The sequence below is a fragment of the Dipodomys spectabilis genome, unplaced genomic scaffold (genome assembly GCF_019054845.1).
Source record: "Dipodomys spectabilis isolate Male_0828 unplaced genomic scaffold, ASM1905484v1 ptg000078l, whole genome shotgun sequence".
NCBI classification, from domain to species: Eukaryota; Metazoa; Chordata; class Mammalia; order Rodentia; family Heteromyidae; genus Dipodomys; species Dipodomys spectabilis.
The window spans coordinates 2,739,950-2,750,371 of NW_024870755.1; the positions used below are offsets into that span (position 1 = coordinate 2,739,950).

The 10,422-nt window shown below is 33.1% G+C and overlaps 1 pseudogene; it reads right to left on the minus strand.

The window, feature by feature from the left end:
- Positions 1 to 2,719: 2,719 nt before the first annotated feature.
- LOC122110492 lies at positions 2,720 to 2,816 on the minus strand (annotated as a pseudogene).
- Between the last annotated feature and the right edge of the window lie 7,606 nt (positions 2,817 to 10,422).

A 10,422-nucleotide genomic window follows, 5' to 3' on the forward strand; every position in this document is an offset into this window, starting at 1 on the left:
GAAAATGATTTTAAATATGATCATAGCTAATTAAATTGCATATTTCTTACTTTTACTCTGTCATGTCCCTCATTCCCACATTAGGAAAGTTTATAGAAGGTTCTCAATAAATTATATGAAAAAAATGTATTGAAAGCATATAGGCACAGTGTGGTTTTAGCTTATTGAGACCTGTAGGTGGAAATGTGCTTTTGACGACTTGCAATACATTCTGATGAAGATGAAAGGAGGGATGTTCTTATTCTGAAAAACTGGCTAGAGGATTGCTCCCACAAAGGTAGTGATGAATTCTTCCAAGAGGTTACAGTAAAATCACTTTCACAACCATGTTCACTGCTGCACTATTCACCGTAGCCAAATTACGGAAACAGCCCACATACCCTTTGGTGGAGTGATGGTTGGAGAAAGTATGGCACATATACACAATTGGATTGCACCTATCCATTTTGAAGACTGTTAAATTATTTGCAAGGAAATGGAGAGATATAAAAATATATTAAGTGAACTAAGTCAGAGCGAGACACACAAAGGACCCATGTTCTGTCTCATATTTGGAAGCTAGAAATTTATACAAGTTTACAAAAAATATTAACCAAAGCATGCTATTTGCAGAGGAGTATTTCAAAGGTGTAATTTCTTATGAAATTGAACTTTAATCCAACAAAATGAATACCAGCAAAATATCACTTGGAACATGTGAGTGGAAGTCAAATGAAGGAATAAAAAGAGTTATGGAGGAAGAGAGTGAAGGTATAATATTCAATGCAGATAGTATGAAACTAGAAAAATTAAAGTGGGGTGAGGTTTGGAAGGCTGTGGAAAAGTTATATAAAGGTCCATTATACTTAAAAAAACTGATTTGTTGAATGGAAATTCCGTGGTATAAGTATTTAAGATAATAAAATATAATTAAAAACAATGGAAATATCTGACATTAAATTCTCTTTAAAAAAATAAAATTATTTGCTCTATACTTTGATCAGAGGGATGGATTTTGTGGTGAGCTAGATCATTGCACATCTGTCTCTCTCTTCCTCTCTCCCTTTCATGGTTCTCATAGGTAATATGATTGCTCCATAATTATCCTAATTTATTTTGCTTTTATATTTTTGGTTGCATCATTTCACTTTCTGCTCTGCCATTTCCCAATTCATTTACATTGAAGGCATTATTTCCTATTTTCTCATTCCTAGAATAAGCTGCACATGAATACACCACTGGTCCTCATTTTCAGTCTGTACCTTTGAATACGGAGGAAAATCTTCCTCTGCTCTCTACAAATTCCCTACTCTCCAGTTAGAATAATTTAGAATAGTAAAAATGAAAAAAGAGAAAATAAATAATAGTGAAAAAACAGATGAAGAAAATTCACTGGATATTTCTGACCAGTTCATCCAATGTGAACTATTGGGGAAATACATGGACACCTCATTCTCACTGGCACTCAAATTCTCTGGTTAGGCAATTCTGATGAAGTTGAGGAACAAGATGAAAAAGTGAGAAATGGTATCAATTGCAAGAAAAAAATGGAATAGGATCCAGGTAAATTTCGTCTTTGTTCTGATGAAAATAATCGCCTTACTACAGTGCAGAGACTACTTTCCAAAAGGCCACTCATGTGAATACTAGGGATAACAATGAGTATACCCCTCTACATCGAGAAGCCTACAGTGGAAACTTAGACATTGTCCATGAGTTGGTGGCTCAAGGCAGATATTCATGTAATAACTGTGAATGGCTGGACACCCATGCACAGTACTTATACATGGAATAATACCAGAGTGGTTTCTTTATTTCATCATGATGCAGATACCAATGGCCAAACTAAAGGCCTCTTGACCCCCTTGCATCTTGCTGCTGGGAATAGATATAGCAAAGATACGCTGGATCTCTTTATGGTGAATCATTATATCAAACCAGGTCTGAAGCACAACTTGGAAGAAACTGCATTTGATATTGCCAAAAGGATAAATATGTATCACTACCTCTTTGAAGTTTTGGAAAGCTGTACATATTGTTCTCCTCAGTCCTAATGGTTCGGTTAAGTTTCTTAAATTTCAAAATTTCCAGTCCATCCTATGTGTCCATACAAAATATTTTCACAATACAAAGCAACAGCAATATCTTACTTTAAAAATTCATGGATTCCATGATATTCTTCCAAATGAATTGCCTGACTTTGATTTCAAAATATACTTGAGTTGTTTGTATACATCTATAATGATTTCTGTAGAGTTTGTGATTTTTTAATAAGAAATAATTTTGACTGATCTGTTGAAATGAGTAGTGCAGAAACTAAAGATATTTCTGGTGCTTGTCTTAAAAAAGTATATTTTAAAATATTTAGTATTCTGTTTGTATAATGACCATAATCTATTTCATTATCTCCTAGATATAGTACTTTGAATTCGAAATTGTTTTATAATATATAGATTCATTAATAAATGTGTCCTTTCAGATTGCATTCGATATAGAAACAGTTTAAGATTCCTTTAATTCCTAGGTCCTTATATCATTTTATTTCTTTGGGATAAAATGACAATGTTATGTTATTTCAAAAGTTTTATAAAGGTTATGCTATGTAAAGGCCTTTTTAAAAAGGTGAAGATTGAATGATGTCAAACTAACTTTTGTTTCTATGAATTACATGTATTATTACACTTGTATATTTGTAATCAACATTTTAATAACTGCTTTTCATTCTTGCATCTGAAGAATGAAAAATATTCAATACTTCCCAAATTTTCATATCATCCTTGTGCAAGAGCCATGTAAATCTTTGTATTTTAATTCAGGTAGACGTGATGCTGAACCAAGTAGTATCCTGTAAATTTAAGTAATTAATGATGCAATCTTAAGACAGGCATATATCCTTGGTTGCCTATTTGTAACAAGGAAACCTTATTGTTCCCAAAATTGCCATTTATCTTATTTCTGTAAAATTCTGTGTATGGTGGAAAAAAACTTATATTGCTTGTTTGATTGCTCACATTTGCAATTTTTTTCTATGACTATTTTAAGTCTTTTTCATTTGAAATTTGATAATACTTTGATAATACTTTATAGCTAGGTCCAAAGGTGATGACTTTTCAAGTACTTATTAATTAACTGATTTAGCTTTGTGGAGCTAATGGAGTCAAAGTAAGCCTTGCTTAATAGCTACTTCTAAACTTCTCCAGCTTAAAATTTCCCAAATGAAGTCTTACTGGCACAAATGTGTCCTTGACCCTTTACCCTTGCTCCATGTAGGAACAGACCAACCAGAATATCTTATCCTGTCAGCATAGAATGACTTATTGGAGCAAAACTAATCTTAGTTACAAGGGATCATAGAGAGACGAACAGTTCAGACAGAACTGTTCAGACAGAAGGTATTTTTTCAAAATATAATTGTTTATTACACCTTTTCATTTCAAAAGTAGCTAAAGCCAAGAACGGGAAAAAATGTTCATATGTATGATTACCTAATGTCTTGGCATGTCTACCATCCAATCAGGCAGGAACTTACACCATTGATTTTCTATCACCAAATATATTCCATAGCTCCAGGAGAAGTCCATATGTTTCTCCTCGTTATTAGGCCTTAAATTGGTAATATTTTAATCACAGTGTTTCCTCTTGCCTCTAGGCTGTATATCTCTGAATGGTAAAGCTTTAGCTCTAATTCTACCAAACACTGAGGTAGACGTAATGGAATAATACTTTAAAATAGTTGCCTTTGATACACTTACCACAACAGAACAATGCAAAACATTTTCTTACATTATATATAATTATATGTTTTATACTTATATGTGCTGATTTTATATTTCACACAGTGAATCTTATTAGAATTAATTGATAATTTGACAAATCAATTTATATTTATTCCAATAAATAGATTGGAATATAAATAATCAGGATTAGAATATATAATAGAATATAAAAAGTATCAATGCAATGTTTTCAGTATAAACTTGTGATACCTTCTAAGTGTTCTTGGTCTTCTGAATTCACATGGTAAAAAAACAATGTTGTTTTCCTCTAATCTATAAGGGATTTTACTCTGCTGCTCTGTTTATTGTTTTAACTTGCTGGTCCCAAACTGTTTTTTTTTCCATATTTCTGAAGTATTCCTACTGATTATACTCAAATTTTGCTGAAATGATGTATAAAAGGTATTATTCTTCCACAGGATCCATGGGTCTTAGGATCCCAGGTCCCAGTTATCTGCATCATCAGATAACTAGGGCTAGAGTTCTTACCTAGGCCCATGCAACATGCCAACAGAAAGTAATTGAAGACCCATCTCAAATTCTCATTTCCTATATTTCAGGGCCCTAATTCCTTGAAATGCAGGAATTAGCAGTAAGTAATTGGGAAATGAAAGGCAACTTAAAATGCAAGATGAAATCACAAAATGTGAAAGTACAGTAGTACAAACTTTCAATTTTCAGATGACCATCCCATATGATTGAACAGGACCACAAATGTCACGAGATTATGTGTAATACCCCTCTCCTAATGATTAATGATTTCAGACCAGCATCAGCAGGCCAAAAAAGAGTTCCTGGAACAATAGATCCATAATTGGTCTACAAATGCTAGGAATACTTGACATAGAGGTCAAATATAATTCAGAAAAACATTCATTGAGAAGATCCTTAGTGCTTCAAAACACTGGTATTCCGTAAAACTTGGTTCTGTAGTATAGAAATTTTGTCACTGTCAAACAAATGATTACCTACATTTCATATCCTGAAAGTATGTTCCTTTTCAAAAAACTTTTTAAAATCACATTTGCCAAATAACACTTTACAAGTAGATGATATTTAGTGACGTTACTAGTTTTTCAAGTGTAGGGAGCAAGTTAAAATAGAGTTGATTTATTTACTCAGCACTAATGCCAAACAGGTTCAACCATTCATTAAAGTGTAGAAATATTACCCCCCCCCAACCATTTGTGTTTTTCATTAGGTGACTTCAAAAATTTGTTAAATAGATCAGCCTCCATATTTCAATCCAAAACATTAGCTAATAAAGTAAATTTCATGACATAATAAGTACATTTTAAAAGTCACAAATAGTTGCCTTATCATATGGTGTTTTATGTTTTCCCTATCTGTCTAACATCGTAAGAAATATGACTTTAAGTCTTTAATATGGGTACTCATCAGAGATTTGACAAACATAAAATCTGTCTTCTATTTCTATCATATTCCTCTATAGTAGTAAATTTTAGTTTTCTTCTTTTCCAAAACGTATAGGTAGTAGAAAATATTATCCCATATAAAATAAAATAATCACAAACCACTGCAAAAAGCCACTTATAAAACTGGTAGTTAGGAATATATTCTAAGACTTTTAAGGGGCTTGTAGTGAGCATGGACAGCTCATAGCTGGCAAGCTAGTCAGACATGGCTGTGGGTCACGTCTCTATGAGCAGGAAGTGTGCTTCAACTACTTCTCTAGATGACACAACCAGATCTAACCGGCTCTACCCACACTACATCTTCATGTTTTTCCTTTCAAAACTCTTTTATTTGGATGTGGAATTTATTTTCATGTCTTCATTCAACCTGTTCTGCATTGTAGTGAGCTAAATAGGCTCTGTAAAATCACTCCCTCCATTCATGAAACAAATATGCTTAGCTAGGGCTTCTAAGAACGCGTTTACTTGCCTTTTCTATTTGCTCAATTCTTTTCTGATCTCAAAAATTTTGGCTTATGTAATAAGAGAAGTCTTCACTATCTCATGTTAATGAGGATATTATATTTTGTGCGCTACTAAGAAATGTGAAATCATTGGTTTAAAGTATCGAATCAGATTTTTTTTCTGTGGTTCAGTGTTTCACGTGCAAAGACATTGTGTAAAGTATTACAAACAGAAAAGTGTAAACCCAATACCTGCTTTCATTGTTGAGGGCATTTTCACCCTAAATATTTGGAACCAAATTATCGTTTTCAGAGAATTACTGTTTGGTAATTAAAGTCAATTCACAAATTTTGATGTCATTTTTTTTAAGAACTTTGAATTTAAATTCCACTACAATCTTGTTTCACACAGTAAGAAGATATTTCCTGGGTAAGGACAATTCTCAAGGAAACCTACAGGATTTATAGCAAGGTTTCTTTTTTTTTTTTTTTTTATAAATTTTATTTTATTTTATTTGAGAACATACTGTACAGAGGGGTTACAATTACATGGGCAGGATAATGCATACATTTCTTACCAAGCATTGCAGCCTCCTCCTTTGTTTACCCTTCTCCTCCCTTCCCAGCCTCCCCCCTCCCACCACCCAATTATACCCCCCTCCCCCCCCACCAACATTGTAAAGCTGGTTTTGACATGACATTTTGTACTTCTCATTGTTGCAACAGGTCCTCCTGAATCCTTAAACGACTTGTTTGTCCCCGTCTCCTCCACATGTTATACTGACATCAAATATAGTGAAAGTGGGGGTTACACTGTGGGGGAGGGACATACAAAGCAACAAAGAAATAATCTTATAAATGCGTTAGAAACACATGCATGAAAGAAAAAAATCATTAAAATACATATTTGAAGGTTCGTTTTCCTAACATCACATTCTCTGACTTTTTCCACTTGACTCATACCTATACTAGATATTGCAAATAAGGGAAACCATGGGACCTATGTTTCTTTGGGCCTGGCTTACTTCACTTAATATAATTTTTTCCAAGCCTTTCCATTTCCTAACAAATGGGGAAATGTCATTCTTTCTGATGGAGGCATAGAATTCCATTGTGTATATATACCACATCTTCTTGATCCATTCATCTACTGAGGGGCATCTGGGTTGGTTCCATATCTTAGCTATGGTAAATAATGCTGCAATAAACATAGTTGTGCTGGTAGCTTTAGTGTGGCCTTGTTTGTGATCATTTGGGTAAATGCCCAAAAGTGGGATTGCTGGGTCATAGGGGAGTTCTATGTAAAGTCTTTTGAGGAACCTCCATACTGCTTTCCAAAGTGGTTGAACAAGTTTACATTCCCACCAACAATGAAGTAAGGTTCCTTTCTGTCCACATCCCCTCCAGCATCTGTTGTTGTTAGAGTTCTTGATTTTTATAGCAAGGTTTCTGAGGTTTGATTGTTTAGTGTGAAAATGAGCCATCTTCACCCACATTGCTCCCTCCCAGCTAAGTCTCCATGGATTACTTTGCATGAAATCCTATTTTCCCAGGCAATTTTAAATTTTCATAATAGGCTACGTTGTTAAAAGTTTTAACAAATAAAAATTTACCTGTTATAATTTTAAAACTCTTTTGAAATTCCTTTATTAAAACCACGAATTCACCAATCCTAACCCCACTTTTACCATCAGAAAGAGTTAACATGTTGTTTTCATGATATAGTTTCCATAAAACTATTATTTTCCAGTGGTTTTGTTATGCGTATATATAACCATATAAGCTGATTCTGAGCAAAATGAACTCCAAGATATGGAAACAGAGAGTATTATTTACGGCTATTGTTTTTAATGTACTATGTGATTTCTATTTTCTTTGGGGTTTTTTCCCCTATGCTTTATTCCCTGCTCTATTTGATTATGGTAGCCTGTGTATTGTGTATATATTTACCTTTATTAGAGAAGGGAAGAGGAACCGCAAAACGGTGAGACAAAGGACAAAGGCAAACCAACGCAATAGCAATACTCACAAGACAATATGTTGTAAATGTACATTACAACTTGTGAGGGGTATTGGGGTGAAGGAAAACTGAAGAAAATGAGGGAGGAGGTAACAAGTTTGAAAAGTTATGTATTCACTACCTTAAAAATGCTGTAATCCCACTGTACATCACTTTGACAATAAAAGTAAATTTAAAAAATAAGCTGCATGAAATAAAATTACACTGTATTGGTATAATAAATATTATTCTTTATGTAGTAACTTTTTAAAAATCAATACTGGTTGGCGTCTAATTTGAATTAATTACCCCTTTTTAATCAGAGGACTATCAACTTGAATGCTATCTGACTAGAAAATATTTTCACAATATACTTACCAATATTTTGACAAAATAATAAATATATTACTTTCTCATACTAAAAGCAAAAACAGTTTAATTCTATGGAAACCTATAACTTTTAAAAGTAAATAAGTTGTTAAGAAGACAGAATATATGTGTTCTTCAACATTACAATGACTAATAATTACTCATTTTCAAATTAGGAAGATTCCATACCTGAGAGATTCAAAACAGTACCGGCTTCATGTTATGTAATTCTGCAATAGATGCATTTTCCAATGGGGTGTTACAGATTGAGAGTCAACAGAAGAATAACCACATTCTGGTTGAAGATAAAACTATGTAGCATCGGTAATAATTCTTCAAGTGTAAGCAATTGTTTATAACAAAAAGCTATTATTTTTATGACCACCAATCCCAATATTGATGATATAGAGTCATCCTAGCCCAACAGTTTAGAACTTTTAGGGTGCACCTCAAACTTCCCTTAATTCACATCATGAATAGCTTATCTCTATTGTGAAAAAATACAACTCCGTTAATGTGATGCCATACATGATTTGGAAAGAACACCACAATAAACTGGGGTGTATCATTCCCTTCCCCACTGCTATTCTTGAGATCCGAACACTTGCAAATATTATTTATATTTATACTTTTTTAACTATCATAAAAATTCTGGATGCTAAGATCAGAAGATTACAGTTCAAAGCCCAACCAGGCAGGAAGATTCCCTAGATTCTTATCTCCAATAAAATTATCAGCAAAAGCTAGACACAAGTGGCATTGAGGTTGAAGTGGTAGAGCACGAGCCTTGAGCACAAACAGAATCAGAGACAGTGTCCAGGCCCAGAGTTAAAGCCCTAGGACATACCAATAAAACAAAAACAAAAATAAAACAAACCCCAAACCTAACATTTTTCTCAGTGTATACAGTGGCAAATAATTAAGGAAATTGCTTCCTGTGTTACATATAGGTAGAAGAAAGAAGATGTCACACGATTATTCTTCATACCATGTTATACCAAAGACTCCAAAAATTGCTCTTATTCTAAATTTATAAATTAATATCATCAATTTGTTGGAAACTCTGTCTACAACATTCATATTATGATTTTATACATGAATTATTGGAATGATCTATTAACTAAGTTCTAAATATAACTCTCTTGAAAGAATATTCTAGGCAAATAGAATGCAAAATCATTTGTGAATTTGTCAATTAAACCCTCTACTTAAAAAGAATTTTTAGTATCCTATAGAATATGAAATTAAAAACAAAATCAAAATATTTATTTTAAATCTAAATTCTAATTTAGCAAGATCTTCAAAATCCTACATTAGACGAACTTTGCTATTTTTCCAGGCTTAAGTTTTGTAATCCTTCATCATTTTTTTGGATACAATAGAATGATGATTACTTACTTTTTCAAATTTTGGATGGGAGTCATGAATCATTTTGCATCTAGGAATGTTCTGTAATGAAGAGAGAATTTAAAACTCAAGTGAGGATTAAGTATGAGTTGCATTTCAACTGAAAATTTGACTTCTCAAAACACAATGACAAAATTAGCCCAAACTTCCAACTATGTATTCTTGTTTCTTTTGTTTTGTTAAGACAAAATTATACTACCTAGTCCAGCAAAGGTATCACTCTGTAATTCCACTCTTTAATCTCCTGTCTTAATCTCAGTGCTAGAATTCTAGAATTGTATCATATTGCCCTGCCATAGTTTTTTGGTTTATTTAATCTAGATACAGACTACCGATTCTGAATTTCTCCAGGGATACTTTACACCATAGTGACTGTTCAGACTGTTTATGTACCTTTTTCAAAGATGTTCTAACATTTGACACAGGATATGAATATTTTCAGATGCACCTGTGGGGTCTCTGATTCATTTCTTCATGGATGCGATCCCTTTAATAATGATTAATTGATTCTTACTATCTCTGGTCCCCACGTATGTAATATTGTCAAACATTTTTTTTACATGTTTTTTACATTTGTTTAAATTTTATTTTTTATTTTATTTTTTGTGAACATACTGTACAGAGGAGTTACAATTACATGGGCAGGATAATGCGTACATTTCTTATCAAGCATTGCAGCCTCCTCCTTTGTTTACACTTCACATCCCTATCAAACTTTTTGAAGGATGTTCACTTGAGGACTTTCTAATATTAAAAATTATCACTTGATTCTAGTCTTATTCAGGATATGAACTCTGTTGTTTTCTAACTTTTCTACACATTCTGAGTTGTTTCATTTATGTATTGTGTGCACATATAAGTGCATCTGTGTGCATGTGTATGTTTGTATGTATGTATGCAAAAGCCTCAAGCTCTTATTCAGCAATCTTGCTCATAACTGGTATTCCATCACCTGAGCCATTCTTCCAATACAGCTTTTGGATGCTTTATTATATGTGCTGTTGCAAAGACTG